This window comes from Rana temporaria, chromosome 3 (assembly GCF_905171775.1).
Source record: "Rana temporaria chromosome 3, aRanTem1.1, whole genome shotgun sequence".
NCBI lineage: Eukaryota > Metazoa > Chordata > Amphibia > Anura > Ranidae > Rana > Rana temporaria.
In genome coordinates this window covers 390,044,846-390,064,346 of record NC_053491.1, presented here as the reverse complement: position 1 = coordinate 390,064,346, position 19,501 = coordinate 390,044,846, and the positions used below count along the sequence as shown (strand labels likewise).

The 19,501-nt window shown below is 44.0% G+C and overlaps 1 protein-coding gene across 2 annotated transcripts in view; it reads left to right on the top strand.

Annotated features, from left to right (window-relative positions):
- ATXN10 (ataxin 10) overlaps nt 1–19,501 on the top strand; it is a 142,710-nt gene that overhangs the window by 45,645 nt on the left and 77,564 nt on the right. The window lies entirely within an intron of this gene.

Genomic DNA, 19,501 nt, shown 5'->3' with positions numbered 1-19,501 from the left:
AATGATGATTTTGCGGGTTTTCAGCGCCATTCAAACTGGTTGTACTCCTGGTGAACTCACAATAGTTGATGTAAACTGGCGCCACTTCTAAAGGCTTAAGCCCCAAACTCAGCAACTTCTAAAGGCCTCATCCACTTGATCCAGTTCAGCATGGTACAGTGGACAAACTCCCTGGTCTAATTTATCACAGGCCTCCACTTTACCTAACCAGTTTGCCAAGAATAGGCAACAAGTTGAATTTCAGTCCTTTAAATCCATTTCCATATCGGAATGCGTCCACAACCGATTTTATGTCCATTTCTCAATTTCTTTTATGAATCTTTTTTTTTTTTTTGCTTTTTGCTTTAACTTTAGAATTGCTGTACAAGTAGCCAGGTCAGCTCCACTGTTTTAGAATACAAGGCTATAATTACTCTGTCAAAAGCCTATTTATATTATTTTTTTAAGGAACAGAAATTATGGGAGTGTGACAAATATATTACACTCATCAAAATTTAATATAAGTCTAACCGTTTTTTTTTACTGTTTATTCTCTTGAGTTATTGATGTTGTTTTTGGCTTTTCAAATGGACTTGGCTATTTCACCTTCTCTAGTAGCTCGGAAAATAAAGACATAAAGGTTTTTTTTTTTTTCATTCTGTGTTTGAAGCCATGCTCCATTCAAGTGCAAAAATGCAATGTTTGAAGTTGAACTCTAACCTTACCTTTCTAGTTTTCCACAGTTATACAGGCTTCTCTCCTGTAGTTCGCATTAGAAGCTACACCAAGTCAGACCCTGCCTAATGTCCTGGCTGGAGGATGTCAAGTATCATTTAGACCTTTTTCTCCCCAACCTGAAGCAGTGATGCTTTCAGGGAGCGCTGTACAATATATTGTTGACCTCCCCCTACCAGCCATGATCTTTCTTATTAAACAGAACAAAAAACTTCCAAGAAAAGCTTGCCTTGCAAGATTCCCAGCACTATTTGCTTCCATGTGAAAGGAGAAGCAAGCTTGTTGCCCAATCTGCTTCCTCAGTTACCACCTTAAGGTATTGAACATAGATCTGTCATGTAGGACCCTGACAAAATAATTGGATGCCTAAGGTGGGGTTGAATATCCTCATTATATGAGGGGTCATTGTGGCACTGAAGGAAAGAACATTTGACTGTAAAAGTACAGTTGACATTTTTGTGTAAAAAACACATCAGTATTTCAGACTCAGCACGGCACATTTCTAAGGCAAGATATACATTAAGGCCCATAACCTAATGCTCTGGGATGGTGGGTCGGCAAGCCCAGATTGCGGGTTGCCAGCCCACCATCCCAGAGCATCAGAGTGGATGGAGCCGGTGCCGTAGAAAGCAGGAGCCGCATAAGCCAATGCTTTTACTGTAGTGTCATCTCCTGTCCCTGTGCCTTTTGGTATCGCTCCACCTGGGACAGGAACCTGAAAGACAAAAAAGATCAGTTTTTTTTAAACGTCACATCGTTTTCTAATGGACATATGTTGTATTAACCATCATAGTTTTGCAATGGGCATATTAGCACTTAAAAAAAAGTGCTTTCGCACTGATCTGAATGTGTAGCGCAGTTCACTTGTGGCTTTCCTATGGGTTATATGCACTGAGCTACAGATTTGAGTGGTGCACCAAAATGAAAATTCTGGCCTGAAACCGAAAATTCAGGATGCACTTAGCCGAAAACCGAAATGAACAGTTTCTAATATATATATATAATTGTATTCTATTTATCGTCTTCTTTTTTTTTTTTATCTTTTTTTTAATTTTAACTTTAAAAATATAACAGAGTCAACAGTACCTCTACAATGAGGTAAATCTATGCACGTATCTGAACCTAAAAACCTGGGGGGACATAGGGGAATGAATAGAGGGTTAGGGAAGGGGACGAAAACACACAAGGTTACATTTCCAGGGGGTGTCCCCCTAGCTAGTCTAAGAGTGAGCCTGACCCAAGCCGAAGGCCAGCATCGTACACTCCAGGGCACTTCCCAGGCCAGCGGCCACCGAGGACACGAACAGCCTCACCCCCAGAGGAAGGGGGCAACAAAGCCTCCATCATACCTCCATCTAGGGGAAAAGCCCCTCCAGCAGCCCCCCAGGCTAGGGCCCCACCAAGGCATTATGAATATCGGTCTTTTTAATAGTTTTAAGTGTTGCTTTTCGGCAGCTGATTATTAATGTGTGTGTGTGTGTGTATATGTAATTATATATAAAATCTCAGTGCATCCCAACAGACTTATATGATATAATGTGGGTTTGAATGCAGTTTTGGTGCGCTTTGAGAAAGTGCACCACACCTGCAAGATATAATAGAAGTCTATGTCAAAGCGTATCTAAACTGCGGGTAAACTGCAGTGCGTCAGTGTAAAAACAGTCTTATAGGGGGCTCAGGACAGTAGGGACTTATTTACAGTTGCGGTTTGGGGAGCAGTAAAGCCCCCATAGTTCAGATTCGATTTTACCACACACCCCTAACCACTGGTGTAGCATGTGGCCTCCCTGTCACATTCTGTTTTATACTTGGACAGGAGGGGTGGTGGGGGCAGCATATACAGGAACCGTTCCTCTACTCTTCCTCCTCCTGCCACCATTCAGCTCCTGCAAGAGGAAAATGTTCATTAGGCTATTCAAAATAAAATAAACATTTTGAGATTCTAAACCACTCCATTTTTATTGTGGCCCAGTTACCAAATCACTTAAGTGGCCCTCGCTCTTCGAAAGGTTGAGCACCCATTCCCTATGCAAAGTATAGATAACTGTAAGCTCATAAGGAATAGAAAGGGTCAAATAAACAAAAATACAAAGGTTTATTTCAGGCAGCACCTTTCTGCACTGGTTCCCGGGACTGGAGGGAAGTATAATGCATATAAATTAATTTCTTCATCTATTAGGGGACACAAGGTTCATCCTCTCACTCCCTTCAAGCTCCAGGTTTTGGTTGTGTCTTAGGAGAATGGAGATCTTCTGTCTGAGAGAAGCAAGCTCCTTTTATAAGTGACATCTTCTACTTCTATCAATATACACTTGTTCTGTAATCTAGATTCTTAATTTACTGTAAAGCCAGAGCTCATTGATTCAGTTTTCTGGATTGGCTGATCCTGGACCTGCCATACCAAAGATGTGGGGCTGGCCTTTAATGTGACCCTAGGCCACTGGACTCTGTGAGCGTTCATCTGGTGTACTGTGTTAGTCAGCCACAGAGTGCTTTACAGGTCCAGGGCCATGGTGCACCAATTGGCAGGTGGAAACCTGTGCCTGAATCCTCCCTTCGGAGCATGCTTACTAAAGGGGCAAAGACTATCTAATAAGGGCTTGTTCCCCTGGATCCTGCCTGGCTCTCTCTATCTTGACTGCAATGATACAGGGTGTCACAAAAGCTTGCTGGGAGTAGAAGGGGTTTTATCTTGCTGACAATGCAGCTTTGTTGCTAGAGTCCAATCTCCTGTAGGCAGAATAAAAACCCTGTTGTCTTGCCCCCACATCTGGTGATCTTTACACCTGGAGTTGTTACTTTAAGAAAATTGCTTACTCGCCCCATACATGAAAAAGGTGATGAGCATGAAAGCCACAAACCCACTCATGCTGGGATTTAATAGTCAGGTTTAGGAAAGCATCCCCTAATCTGTGGAGTGGAAATGTTACAATGATTTCCAGCTCGGGATGGCCAGACTGCACACATAGAATGATTGTCCATTCCTTTGGCTTTTTATAATGCTTTAAAAATAGACTTTTTAGGTCACCCAAAAGAATCCTGTGGATCCAGACAAAAGGTTTATTTACCAAACCCTAAACAACGGAGAGTCTCAAATACAGAATCTTCAAGTTAGATGCTGAAATAAAATTTAAAGCCTTTCAGTTTAGTAAAACTGTTACAAAGGAGATTCTAAACGGAGCATATGATGAAAAAAGAATGCATAGCCAAAGTTTACCTGCAGTGAAATGTGAAAACATTTATTAGATCGAGAGGTATAGGCAGTTCAATTTATGTGTAAACCTTGCTTTTTTTTATTTTTTTATTGCGTTTTATACAGTACATAGAACAACAAACCACACAACGTGGAATCAATCGGCCACAAAATGTAAATCTTGCTTTTCCTGTAGAAGTCAGGGATCTGTTGCATTGCAAAGTTCTGTAACCTTTACACTGATGGCTTGATTTAGGATTGCACAGTTGCTAGTGTGTGATGGGAGTAAACAGTGTCCTGGATTGTGTATCCTCAGCCCCAGGTTCATACAGGGAGTTACAGACCTTCTGTTATGGTGCTGGAGAGTTCAATGGGCTACAAGTATGGTGACATCGCCACTGTGCTGGCGGCACAATCTGCTGAGTCCCTCTTTTCCTGGCTGCAGATGGGACTTGTAAATAGGTGATGTGGCTGTCCAAGCAGAGCAACATACAGCAATGCGGAAATTAAATACTGCCAAGGCCAAAAAAATATTGGCACCCCTGCAGTTCTGTCACATAATGCACCATTTTTCCCCAAAAAATATTGCAATTAGAAATGTTTAGGCATTCTTATGTTTATTTCTTTTGTTTGTATGACACAAAAAAGTGGAGAAATAAAAAGCCAAATCTGACACATTCCATGCAAAAGTCCAAATATGGACTGGAAAAAATTGACACTCTTAATTTAATATCTGTTAGCACACCCATTGGAAAAAATAACTGAAATCAACCACTTCCTGTAACGATCAATGACTTTCTTACACTTCTCTACTAGAGTTTTGGACCACTCTTCTTTCACCAACTGCCTCTTGTTGGAAGGGTTCTTTTTGCCAACTGCTGTTTTGAGATCTCGCTACAGGTGCTCTATGGCAGTGGTCATCAACCCTGCCCCACAGGGCCCACTAACAGGCCAGGTATGCAAGATAACTGAAATACATCACAGGTGATATAATTTGCTGCTCAGTGATTGCAGTATTCTAGACTGCATCTCCCCATGGTAATACATAAAACCTGGCCTGTTAGTGGGCCCTGTAGGGCAGGGTTGATGACCACTGCTCTATGGCAGTGGTCATCAGCCCTGTCCTCAGGGCCCACTAACAGGCCAGGTTTTATGTATTACCTTGGGGAGATGCAGGCTAGAATACTGCAATTACTGAGCAGCAAATGACATCACCTGTGGTGTATTTCAGTTATCTTGCAAACCTGGCCTGTTAGTGGGCCCTGAGGATTGGGTTGATGACCGCTGCTCTATGGGATTTGGATCGGGACTCATTGCTGGCCAGTTCAGTACTATCCAGGGCCTTGTCTTAAACCATTTCTGGGTGCTTTTTGATGTGTGCTTTGGGTCAGTGTCCTGCTGTAAGACCCATGATCTCTGATGGAGACCCAACTTTCTGACACTGGGCCATACATTGCACCCCAACATTCTTTGGTAGCCTTCAGATTTCATATTGTCATGCACACAGTCAAGACATCCAGTGCCTAAAGCAGCAAAGCAACCCCAAAACATTAGTGAACCTCCTCCCATGTGTGACTGTAGGGACTGTATTCTTTTCTTTAAAGGCCTTGTTAATTTTTCTGAAAACAGTAGCATGATGGACTTTACCAAAAAGCTGTAATTTTGTTTGTGCACAGCACATTCTCCCAAAATGACTTTGCTTCCTCAGGTAAGTTTTGGCAAACTCTTTTGATACATTTTTGTCTTTCGTCCAGGGAGATTGGCTGCAGCGCCATGGAATGTAAACTTCTTGACAATTTTGCGCGCAGTGGACACAGGAACATTACAATCTCTGGAGATTGTCCCTGCTTTTCCATAATTGTTCTCAAATCCTCAGACTTTTCTTTTACGGCTCTTTTTCCTCCATGCTCTGTGTGGCATACAGAGACACACAATTGAGAGTTGGAGTAAATCTTTTACCATTTTAACTGATTGCCAGTGTGATTTCTATATTGTCAGCACCTGTTAATTGATGCACTTGAGTTTAATTACAAATTACAGGAGCATCACAAACTTGAAACGCAATAATTACTATTTTGGGAAGGTCCCAATCTTTTTGTCTAGTCCATTTTTGGAGTCTTGCGTGGGATGGGTCAGATTTGGCTTTTTTTTTTTTTTTTTCTCCCACTTTTTTTGTGTCATACCAATACAAGCAAAAAAAAATAAACATGAGAATGCCTAAACTTTTGTAACTGCAACAATTTTCTGGGTGAAGTGGTGCATTATCTGACAGAAATGCAGAGGTACCAGTAATTCTGACTTTAAGGCCCCGTACTCACGACCAAACATTTCTGCTGAAACTGGTCCGCAGACCAGTTTCAGCAGACATGTTTGGCCGTGTGTAGGCCCGAGCGGACCATTTTCGGGCGGATCGGACAGGTTTCCAGCGGACAACTGTTTCCTGGACTTGCTTTAAAACAGTCCGCTGGAAACCTGTCCCCCCGACATGTACGGTCGTCTGTACAGACCTACCGTACATGTCCGGCCGGCCGCCCGCCATCCCTCGCATGCGTCGAAAGACTTCGACGCATGCGTGGAAGCATTTTAAAGGCAGGCCGCCCACGTCGCCGCGTCACTTTTTGCGGCGACACCGCGTCATCGACGCGGCGACACCGCGGACACGCCCCGCGTATTGTTTACGCGCGGACCTCTGTTCGATGGTGTGTACAGCCATCGAACAGAAGCCCTAGGGCAGACATGTCCGATGAAAACGGTCCGTGGACCGGTTTCATCGGTCATGTCTGCTCGTGAGTACTTGGCCTAACAGTGACCTGTAGGAAGAAGCACCCTACGATTCTGGTTTGGGATGCTGGTGTTTGCAACAATGCCTCATGAATATGGGTACAACCCATATTCATGAAGCTACGCTGAATATGGGTATAACATGAAACTGCTTCTAAAAGGTGAATCGTGCCTTTAAGGCCGCGTACACACGGTCGGACAAAACTGATGAGAATGGACCGAGGTTCAGTTTCATCGGTCCAAACCGACCGTGTGTATAGCCCATCGGTCTGTTGTCCTTCTGTCCAAAATTTTAAAACGTGCTTTAAAATCGAACCGATGGCCCGCTGCCCGATCGGTCCAAACCGATGGTTAGTACAGAAAGCATCGGTTCAAAACTCGCCCATGCTCAGAATCAAGTCGACCCATGCTTGGAAGCATTGAACTTTGTTCTATTCAGCACGTCGTGTGTTTGACGTCACCGCGTTCTGACCCGATCGTTTTTTGGAACGATGGTGTGTACGCACATCAGACCATCAGGCCACTTCAGCGGTGAACCGATGGAAATGGCCTGTCGGACCATTCTCATCCTTTTGGAACGACCGTGTGTACGCGGCCTTAGTAGTTCTCGGTTCTTGGTTGAGAACTGACCATTGAACTATTGATTGGATAGTAATAGTGCAGAAGCATTCTGAAAAATCACTGTTTTCCTTTTTCTGTTTGCATGTTCACAATATTAGACTGACATAATTGTGCAAAGAAATAGAACCATGGTTGGCTCGAACTTCTGTCCATTTCTCTCCAGTGTGATTGTTCCGGAGCAGAGGAGTGCAGGAAGCTAATATAAAGGCTGATTCTGGCACTTTAATAGGTGTATTTAATGTTTTTGAATGTTTTTGAAATCAATTCAATATTAGATTGTTTAATTTGCCAGTAGTTAGCTTTAAATTGAACTTTTTTTTAATGTGTGAATTGCACATCATCATTTTCAATCTGAATTTCCCTTTAATTCTGTTCATGGATGACTTTTTGAGTCTGTGTCCAGAAAGTTCACTGAAAAGTGATGTATCAGTTATTCTTCCAGCACGTGGGTGGAAAACCACACATCGATCTAAAATCTCAAACATGCTGTCAAGGTATGGAAACCTCTCCATCTATTTATACATGTTGTAAAATTGAGGATTAGCCCAGCTACGGTAGTAATTTTCCTTTATGAGGCGTGATGGACAGCACAGTGGCTTCCTGTAAGTGGCGGTGTCGGTGGGATTAGCACAATTGATGGGTTCGCCATGCGGAAATCCTTCCTACTCCCCCGGAGTTCCATGCTGTGGGTCAGTCATACATCAATCTCAGAATTTTCCTAGTGGGTGGCAGCAAAGCTGATAGCGGTTTTTCTCAGTGAAATGGCTGTATGCTTGTTATAGACAAATACTAGGACAAAAAAGAAGTTAAAATGGGGTAAAAAATGTCATATTGATCACTGTGCTTTTCAACCACCAAAGAGCCCTTAAATTTTTCCGCAATTGGTACGCAACAGTGCCATTTTATTTTAAAAAACACCCCAACACACTTCCAATGCAGTACAATACTGTGCGTTGTGATACAAAAAAAAATCTACAGGTATGATTTTAGGTCCATTGTGGTGTCGTATGAAAAATAAACATTTATTCTCTCTTCCATGCTGCAGCATTGATGAGTTCTTCTGCCAGAACTGAGCAATTTCATGACCGCTAATTCGCTCAGTTTTCGGTCCTTTCTGAGCAGAAAACGGTGACTGTCAGTCATCGCTCTCTGTTTTGCCCCTCCAGCACTCACTGGAGCTCCAGGCTGGAAAGGGGGCGAGAGCAGGATGGCTCAGGCTCTGTGCTGCGCCGAGAACCAGAGACAGTTACTGATTAGGCATCTGGGTGGATCCCAACAAGATTGTCAGGATCGTTCCAGAGCCTAAGCCGCTGTCAATTGATTTAGGGTACCAGGAGAACACAAGTAAGTACACTCCTGTAACCCACAGGAGAAGTATGGCTGAAAATCTTTGGACATACTTCTCTTTTAATACAACAGATGAAACTTGCTTGGGGTTGTGACTTAGAGAGGGGTAAGCATGGCGCCCTTATGACAGTGCTGCTTGCAGTACTGACATAAGGTTGTGAACTCATTCAGAATCGGATTTTGCTGTAATTGGCCTTTTCATTCTGGATCGAAATGGACAATATTAAAGAAAAACGATAACTCAGAAGTGCCGTTCAAAAATAAAATGTTGTATTGGAGCAGACATTTTCGTGTACCCATAAAAGAAGCAGTTGTGTGTGCGTGTTTTTTTTTTGTTTGCAAAGTTTGGAGTTTGTAATACTCCTTCTTTTTTTTTTTTTGGCTAACTCCAGTGTTTTAAATAGCAAGCATTAGGTTCCTTTGTCACCTCCTCTAACTAACCGCTGGTATAAAGAGAAAAACAAAACAAAAAAACTCTCCAGATGCCTATATTACTTAAAGTGGTTGTAAAGGCAGAAGGTTTTTTATCTTAATGCATTTTGTGCATTGACATAAAAAACCTTCGGTCTGCAGTAGCCGCTCCAGCACCCCTTAATACGTACCTGAGCCCCATCTATATCCAGTGATGTCCACGAGAGCTTATCAGTCTGCTACTTTTTCTTCACTGTCCAGTCACAGACTGGGGGAGGGACATGACCGTAAGGGTTACTTAAAGAGGAAGTAAACCCCAATGGGTTTTACTTCCTCTTTCATTTACTGCAAAGCCTGCAATGTAATCACATACTAGCCTATTACAAGGCATACCCCACGTTTAAGTACACAACAGGACCAGAGCATGTATGTAAAACGAAAATGTACTTAAAGTGAAACAATACCCTTTTTCACTTCTAGGGTGTAGTGGGGGGTCAGGGACTGTAGTGGGGGTGTCAAGAGCTGTAGTTGAGGTCTCAGGGGCTGTAGTGGGGGTGTCAGGAGCACACTGGAACAGGGTGGGGTATGCTTTCGGAGCTTCAGCTCCTTCTACTGCGGCTGCAAAATGTCCGTACAGTACTTGTAAGGCACTTTACATACACTCGCAGGTATGTCCTTACTCGCGAGTGTATGTAAAGTGAGTGTACTTAAAGCGGGGTATGCCTGTATGTGGCACTTACCTGCAAAGGAAGCCCGCACTGTCCACGCTGCAGAACATATCCATCTTCCTTCCTGGGCCGTGGACTCTGGCTCTGTTACTGACCGGAATTGTGTGACGTCATTCCCGCGAATGCACGTGGAAGCTGACGGTCACGGCACGATCGTGCCCTTTCTTCAGTGCGCATGGTAAATCTCTTCTAAACCGTAAAGCTTTGGAAAATATTTTCAGTACCTACAGGTAAGCCTTATTATAGGCTTACCTGTAGGGAAAATTGGTCTGTAAGGGTTTACAACCACTTTAACTGTATCAGATCAAGATCAGGTCTATTGCTCTTCCAGACAGGGTTGCTCTGTGTGGCAGAGCTTTGTAAATTTTAGGACTGGACAGACAGAAAAGTACCGTATTTATCGGCGTATACCGCGCACTATTTTGCCCTGAAAATCAGGGCAAAATCGTGGGTGCGCGATATACGCCGATACCCGCTTTCCCGCCACGAGTTTGAATACTGCGCCCGCATATAGCGAGCGCAGTACACTCGTGAATCTTCGGGCAGTCTCGGCGCCTCTCGTACTGATGTCCTGAGCTTACAGGACGTCAGTGCGAGAGGCGCCCGAGCCTGACCGAAGATTCACGAGTGTACTGCGCTCGCTATATGCGGGCGCAGTATTCAAAGTCGTGGCGGAAAACGAGCGGGAGGACGCCGAAGATGGACACCGGACCCGCCGAAGATGGACACCGGACCCGCCGAAGATGGACGCCCGACCCGCCGAAGAGGACACCCGACGAGGCCGCAGAAGGACGCCGGACCCGACGAGGCCGCAGAAGGACGCCGGACCCGACGAGGCCGCAGATGGACGCCGCGCAAGACACCAAAACTGTAAGTACAAAAAAACAAAAAATCTTTTTTTCCCACAGGATTGGCTGCCACTTTGGGGGTGCGCGGTATACGCCAGAGCGCGTTATACCGCAATAAATACGGTATATAATTTGGCAGGTACAGTGAGGGGGAAAAGTATTTGATCCCCTGCTGATTTTGGACCACTGACAAAGAAATGATCAGTCTATAATTTTAATGTTAGTTTTTTTCTAACAGTGAGAGACAGCAAATCAACAACAATTTCCAGGAAAACGCATTTCAAAAAAGTTATAAATTGATTTGCATTTTAATGAGTGAAATAAGTATTTGTTTTCCTATCAATCAGCAAGATTTCTGGCTTTCAGGTGTCTTCTATACAGGTAACAAGCTTAGATTAGGAGAACTCTCTTAAAGGGAGTAAAGATACCTGTACACAGAACAAATCAATCAGATTCCAATCTCTCCACCATGGCCAAGACCAAAGTGCTGTCCAAGGATGTCAGGGACAAAATGGTAGGCTGGAAGGCTTGATTGGGGTACAAGACCATCACCAAGCAGCTTGGTGAGAGGGTGACAACAGTTGATGCAATTATTCGCAAATGGAAGAAACGCAAAATAACTGTCACGCTCCCTAGGTCTGGTTCTCCATGCAAGATCTTACCTCGTGGAGTTTCAATGATGAGAATGGTGAGGAATTAGCCCATAGCAACAATATTGTCAATAATCTCAAGGCAGCTGGGACCATAGTCACCAAGAAAACAATTGGTAACACACCAAGTCGTAAAGGACTGAAATCCTGCCGCACCTGCAAGGTCACCCTGCTCAAGAAAGCACATGTACAGGCCCGTCTGAAGTTTGCTAATGAACATCTGAATGATTCAGAGAAGAAATGGGTGAAAGTGTTGTGGTCAGATGAGACCAAAATCAAGTTCTTTGGCATCAACTCAACTCGCCATGTTTGGAGGAGAACGAATGCCACCTATGACCCCCAAGAACACCATCCCCACAGTCAAACATGGAGGTGGAAACATTATGCTTTGGGGGTGTTTTTCTGCTAAGGGGACTGGATAACTTCACCGCATTAAAGAAACGATGGACGGGTCATGTCCCGTCTAATCTCGGGTGAGAACCTCCTTTCCTCAGCCAGGGCATTGAAAATGGGTCGTGGATGGGTATTCCAGCATGACAATGACCCAAAACAAACAGCCAAGGCAACAAAGACGTGGCTCAAGAAGAAGTGGCTCACCCTCCAGACCATAGGAAATAAGGAGGCAGCTGAAGGTTCAAGTTGCCAAACGTCAGCCTTGAAACCTTAAAGACTTGGAGAGAATCTGAAAAGAGAAGTGGGAAAAAATCCTTCCGGAGATGTGTGCAAATCTGGTGGCCGACTACGACAAACGTTTGACCTCAATTTTATAACTTTTTTTAAATGCGTTTTTCTGGATATTTTTGTTGTTCAATTAAAATAACCCCCCCCCCCCCCCCATTAAAATTATTGACTGATAATTTTTTTTGTCAGTGGGCAAAAATGTACAAAGTCAGCTGGGGATCAAATACTTTTTTCCCCCTCACTGTAGCCGATTTAAAAGGACAATTCAGTTGGGCTTTAGGAAACCTGTCCAGAACAAAATATGTAGGTTGTCATTGTTGAACCTACTGAAAACCCTACATGCTTGGTTGTCATGCTTGTTGAGTGGCTTCAATACTTGCTGAGCCACTAACCCAGGACAAGCATGCAGATCAAGCGTTCGGACTTTGCTCCAGCTTCACTTGTTCAATGCCCTGGATCAGCGATTCTACTGAAGCCATTGGATCAGCATGTTATGTAATAAGCATTATTCTTAAGGTCCTCACCAGTCACAGCCCACCTTTTTCTCTCAGGACAGGATGGGTGGAAATGCTTTGCTCCAGAGCCAGGAATAAAACCCCACTTATGGACCTTTGTGTACAGCAAACTGCATGTTAGGTCATGTGCATCATCGTTGGTGTGAAATTCAATCGTTTTGGGGAGGCGGGTCATGTTATTTTAATTTCAAATACAAGAAAATAAAAACTGTGTGTGGTAGACGCACCTAATTTTATCCTTCTGGTAAACCATGACCAAAATTATAGGATGACAGCAGAGAAAAAAAACTGTATGTATTTAAAGGGTCACTAAAGGAATTTTTTTTTTTAGCTAAATAGCTTCCTTTACCTTACTGCAGTCCTGGTTTCATGTCCTCATTGTTCGTTTTTGCTTTCATGTTGCTGTAAATCTCTCTCTGTTCTGGACACTTCCTGGTTGCCTGTTTCCTGATAACCACAGTACTGGGAGATTTCTCACGGTGGTCACTAATCAAGGAGGTGTGAGTAAAACTAAACTGGATTGGTGCTGAGGAGTTTTAGACAAAGTATCACTGCTCTCTATTGGCTGACTGCCCTCTAGTGGCTCTCTGTACATCAGAGAACCAGCAAACAACAGCAAAAACGAAACTACACTGCAGGCACATTATATGATTGTTTTTTTTATCTATTTTTAATCATTTTTAAAAGGAATCAGTTAACTATTATGTCTCTATGTCCTGTAAACAGTCATTTCAGCTAAAAAAATGTTTTCCTTTAGTGACCCTTTAATGGACAATAATCCCATTAAAAACAGATTATACGCTTTAATGTAATTACAATGAAACAAAACAAAGTGCTGGACCTCAGGTCTCCCCGCGCTTCAGACTGGCTGAAGTTTTTGTCCCCCAGGAGAAGATGACATACAATAGTGCTGCCAACACATTTCTTGCCATGTAATTAATGAGTACCATACCCCAGGGTACCCCGAGCATAACTTCAGTCTTCCTGTCAGACTTGCACAACTGTACAGGATCCTCTCCTTTACTGAAAATGCTTATTCTGATTTCACTGCACACCATGAGCTTCTCACAGCGTGCATTAGAAGCTGCAGCAAGGCAGACGGGGCCTGACGCATTTCCTGGTTGGGGGATGTACAGCATCATCTCTTTCCTCCTCAGCCTGACTGTACCTGGTCTACCTCTTTCATTTTATTGAATTTCAGTTCTTTCAGTCATCGTTCTCCGCATCAAATGTGGGTGTTACCTAGGGTAAAATTGGACATGATACTGAGCATGCGCGCGCATGCACCGTTCGTTAAAAACGTCAATCACGTCGGGTCACGATACATTAACATAAAACACGCCCACACTAGCCTACGTTGAATTACGCAGGCTTACGCCGGCACAGTTACACTACGCCGCTGTAACTTTGGCCGCAAGTTCTTTGAGAATACGGGACCTGCCTCACTAAGTTACGGCGGCGTAGTGTATCTGAGATACGCTACGCCCGCCTATAGATAGACGCTTTTTTGAGAATATGACCCTAGATGTGGTGGCTGCATTTGTTTTATTTTTTATATATTTTTTTCTCTGTTTTTACTTGGTGGTCTGGCAAGTAACACCCTTCCTGTATTGGAGTGCCCACGCTCTGGATGAAGGTGCAATAAGAACACTTTTGGAAAAAGGCATTGCCAGTCTGGTGGAAGGGGAGTGTTAGATGGACTAGCAGATTTAGATGCATTAACAAATTGAAGTTGAACTCCAAATAACACTTTTTAAGCATTTACAGCAAACTTTTTTTTTTTTCCTTTTGGGATAAACAAATGAATAATCAATAAATGGCTGACCACTTTAAGCACCCCTGTCAGTGTTTTTAAAGGCTTGTCTTCATCCTCTAACTGCTACATTTGCAAAATAGCTTGATCTGTTAAAAAGCAACAGACTTATGCCCTGTACACACAAGCGGAATTTCCGTCGGAAAAAAGTTGGATGGTTTTTCCGACGGAATTCCGCTCAAGCTTGGCTTGCAGACACACAGTCACACAAGTTATCTGAACTTTTGAGCTTTAAGAACACGGTGACGTACAACACTACGACTAGGCGAGAAAAAGAAGTTCAATGCTTCCGAGCATGCGTTAAATTGTTTCCGAGCATGCGTGTGTTTTTTTTCCCGTCGAATTCCATACAGACCAACTGATAGGAATTTTTTTCGTCCAAAAAATTGAGAACCTGCTCTCAAACTTTGGCTTGCAGAAATTCCGACAGCAAAAGACTGATGGAGCATACACACAGTCAGAATTTCCAATGAAAAGCTCACATCAGACTTTTTTTTTACAGAATAGGGAAGTGCAAACTAGTATATTATGGCATAAACCTCCTGGGGGCACATTAAAAAGAAAAGAATTTGTAGAGTTTACTACTGCTTTAACAGATTAGAAAAAAAGACGCGGAGCCCGCCAAGATTCTGTTTTCATAATTCTTATACATACAGAGGTGAATGAGTACTTCTTTTAGGCTTGGTTCACACTTGTGCGTGGTGCGAGATCGCATGTGATTCGCACCACATGTGATCCTATTCATGTCCGAACTGTCAGTTCTCTGTGCGATATGCAAACCGATCTGGGGGTGTCATTAACATTGTATTGACACTCCCACCAGTTCGCATATGGCAGTGTGAACTGCCTTGCGAGTTGGATTTGCAGGGTTCCCGCATTGCACAAGTGTGAACCAGGACCTAAACTGCTTTTATTACTTGTTCAGAACAACCTGTAAATATTTTAAAAGAGAAGTATGTTTTGTTTTTGTTTTTTTGATTCATACATACCTAGGTGGATGCAGCTTCAGTCTGATGCTGCATCTGTCCCCCGAAGCCTCTAAGGCCCCGTACTCACGACCAAACATGTCTGCTGAAACTGGTCCGCAGGCCAGTTTCAGCAGACATGTTTGGTCGTGTGTGGGCGCGAGCGGGCCGAATTCCAGCAAACATTTGCCCGCCGGGCCTTTTCCCAGCAGACAAATATTCCTGGACTTGTTTTAAAACAGTCCGCTGGAATTCTGCCCGCTCGGACATGTACGGTCGTCAGTACAGACCTACCGTACATGTCCAGGCGCCCGCCGTCCCTCGCATGCGTCGAATGACTTCGACGCATGCGTGGAAGCATTTTAAAGGCGGGCCGCCCACGTCGCTGTGTCATTGTCGCGGCGACACCGCGTCATCGACGCGGCGACACCTCGGACACGCCCCGCGTATTGTTTACGCGCGGACTTCTGTACGATGGTGTGTACAACCATCGTACAGAAGCCCTCTGGCAGACATGTATGGTGAAAACGGTCCGACGGACCGCTTTCACCATACATGTTTGGTCGTGAGTACCTGGCCTTACACGGCAAACCAAGCGATTGAACACCGCCGATTGCTCGGTTCTCACAGCTCCCAAGCAGAGAGCCGATGACTGTCAGTCACAGCTCCCTGCTCTGCTCCTCCACGCTCACTGGACCGGTGGACTGTGGAGGGGACACGAGCGCCCGACTTAGGCTTGCTGAGAGGCTGAGCCAGGTGTTGGTCCAGGGATGTGGGCGGATCCCGTCTCCATGGTCGTAATGACGCTGAGCCTGGACCGACTCTGTGACATCAGCAGAGAGCGGATGGGTCACAGGGATGCAAAACGAACTCCTGTGATCCAAGCCTGGCTGTACTTCTCCTTTTTAAAGTGTCATTAAACCCAGACTATGAAAAACTCTCCTTACATGCTATATAACAGTGTTCGTACTCACAAAACCACCAAAGCATTTGAAATATACCTGTTTTATCCTGCCTTCTTTTTTTCCTCCCATAATCTGTGTCCCCAATGCAGCCTTATGCCACATACACACGACCAGTTTTCCCGTTGGGGAAAACTGCCATGACAGCTTTTGGCCGGGAAAACTGGCCTGGTTTATGCTCCTTGTTTTCTTTTTTCCTGCCGGAATTCCTGACGGTCTTTTTCCCAGCAGTTTTCCTATGGGAAACACTGTGGTGGAGCATACACACAGCCGGGATTCCCGGCCAAAGCTCTCATGGCAGTTTTCCTGCCAGGAAAACCGGCCATGTGTAGGGGGGAAAAAGCTGTACTTTTTACCGCTGGGAAAACTAATTGTGTGTACGGGGCATGAGATTGTGTAGGCCAGCTGGTGTCCTCTACTGAGCTTGCTCCGTCTAATTTTCCTTCTAGGCTCTTTATTTCCTATTTTTTCTCTTGTGTACAACCCACATGAGCATAGCGTCGCACATTGAGGCCTATACAAAGCATTGCGCTGCAGGCGTAAGGTACTTAGAGGATTAAAGAAAAAAACTAAATACAGAAGCAAGATATACTGTATCTGATTTAGGTGAATGAATAATGAAAATTGACACTTCTTTAGTTTAGTTTCACTTTTAATGTGCATAATCTAAGCACAGGTTCAATAAAATTCCTATTGCAAGAATACTTAAAGTGGTTGTAAACCCACATTTTTTACTTTTGCCTACAGGTAAGCCTATAATGAGGCTTACCTGTAGGTATAAAGAATATCGCCTAAACCTGTACGGTTTAGGAGATATTCCCCTCGCAATGCACCGCTGATTGCAGAGGCGCATGCGCAGGGGGGATCCTCGGCTGAAGGGCCGGCCCCGCCGACCCATGCCGGAAAGGAAATCTCCCGCGCGCATGTGCGGGAGTGACGTCATCGCCGCTCCAGCCAATCTCAGCGCTGGAGCGGCGATACCCGGAAGACACGCTCGGCTCGGACCAGGTAAGTTCCCTACCTCGTTACGAGGTAAGTATTTCATAATGAGCTAATATACGGTGCATACTAGCTCATTGTGGCTTTTGCCTTGCAGGTGTAAAAAAAAAAAATGTATATGCGGGTTTACAACCGCTTTAATGCAGCAGCCCCCCCCAATTCTTATCTAAGCCCCATCTCTCTCCAGTGATATCCACGAGTGCCTCGGCCGTCCAGGACTCTCCTCCCGATTAGCTGGGACACAGCAAGGGCGCCATTGGCTCCTGCTGCTGCTGTCATTTAAAGTCAGTTAATCAAGAGAGTGAGGGGGCGGGGCTGAACCAGGGATCTGTGTCTGAATGAACACGGGGAGCTACAGCGCGGCTCTGGTGCCCCCTTACAAATCTGCTTGCAGTGGGGGCACTCAACAGGAGGGAGGGACCAGGAGAGCTGAAGAGGGACCCGAGATGAGGAGGATTTGTGTTGCTCTGTGCAAAACCACTGCACAGAGCTGGTAAGTATAACATGTTTGTTATTTTTAAAGAAAAAAAAAAAGAGACTTTACAATCACTTTAAAGGGCAACTACAGGCACAATAGACTTACCGGTACTAGGAATTGAGTAGTTATACATTCTGTTACCCCTGTCTTCTGACATGCATGCTTTCTTTTACACATCTGCTTATTTAGATGGCAGAGGAAGAACAGAGGGAGCTGTACTTCCGTCCCATTCTGATGTAGGTGATGCAGGTCTCATTAATCTCAGCTCTATAGTTGTCTCCACCTCCCTCTCCCAGGCTTTGTTTTGTGAATGGCCAGGAGAGGAAGAAGCGGAGACACAACCGTAACACTGTGGTCTATGAGAGCCAGCCAAAGGGGAGCAGTATTTGCCTTGGCCTATATACAGGCAGGTTTGCCTAATGTAGAAGAAAGCCTGCATGTCGTGGTGGCAGTTGCTTTTGGGTGACAGCATGATTTATACTGTTGTTGAATATGTCACATTGCTTCTTTGTTATTCTAGTCAATTGAAAAAAAAAAAAAAAAAAAACGCATGTGCCGATATGCTCTGTATTTGTTGCCTCTAATGTCTGGTAATAAAAACAAAAAAAAAACATGATTTTTACTGTAACTGCATGAACCTTGGTAAGTTTGTACTCGGAGTTAGACTTTTAACGTTTATTTGACAGAGAAATGTTCCCAATGTGTTTTTTTGGCAAGCTCAAATGAAGAATTAGATGCAATGTGTAAAATTGTAAAAAGGTTTATTAGGGAATGTCACGTACACCAAACGGGAATAGGGAGTATAAATAGGATATGAGTTGCGGTAAAGACAACGGACATTATAAAATATTTTCATATAATTAACAGCATGCTGTACTTCCGTCCCATTCAGAAATGGGAACATTTCTCTGTCGCCATATCCGGGGTGAGCAGCAATTTCTCTCTACCACATGTGTTTTGTCCCTTTTTTTTAACGTTTATTTGTACCTTGGTGAAGACTTCTGAAATTACAGAAGCAGGAAATCACATTTCTGGTGGCATTCTGTACATCAGCAGAACACTTCCAGGTTGCCATGTTGCATTTCATTTGTTTACATTACACAAAAATTACAGCGACTGTATATTAAAATACAACAGTCAGGTTTAATAAAATTCAATTTAAAAATTGCTGATGGAGCAGTGTTAATGCGGAGCTCCACCCAAACGGCGAAGCTCCGCTTGTTTGCCTCCTCTTCCCTCCTCCACTGCCACAATTGGCAACTTTGGGGGGGGGGGGTACCTGGTTTTGATAGGTTCCCATTTCCGAATGACTCCCTCATCCTTCCCCCACCTGGCCATTCACAAACTGCAGCGCGCTTCACGCATATAAAGTAGGTGAATGGCTGTGAAGCTGCAAGGCTTTACTGCTAGTTTCCCTTAGCCGAAATGGCGGTTGCAGCCCCCGAGAGCCGATTGAAAAATCAGCTCGGGTGAAGACACCACTGGATTCGTGGTCAGGTAAGTGTCCTAATATTAAAAGTCAGCAGCTACAGTATTGGTAGCTGTCGACTTTTATTTTTTTCTGAAGGAGCCTGGAGCTCCTCTTTTAAATGCTGTATTTTTTTTTTTTTTCACAGAATTGAAGTTTGCCTTTAATGAAAATTAAGTTTTATTTTACCAGTTTCCAATAAGCAAAATATTTTGTTCTTCATCCATTGATTTTAAAAGATTAGACTTATTGTCTCAAATCCAATGGCGTCCAAGCTTTAAAGGCCTACAGCTGTAAGCCTGGGTTTCACACCTAAAAATTTCGACT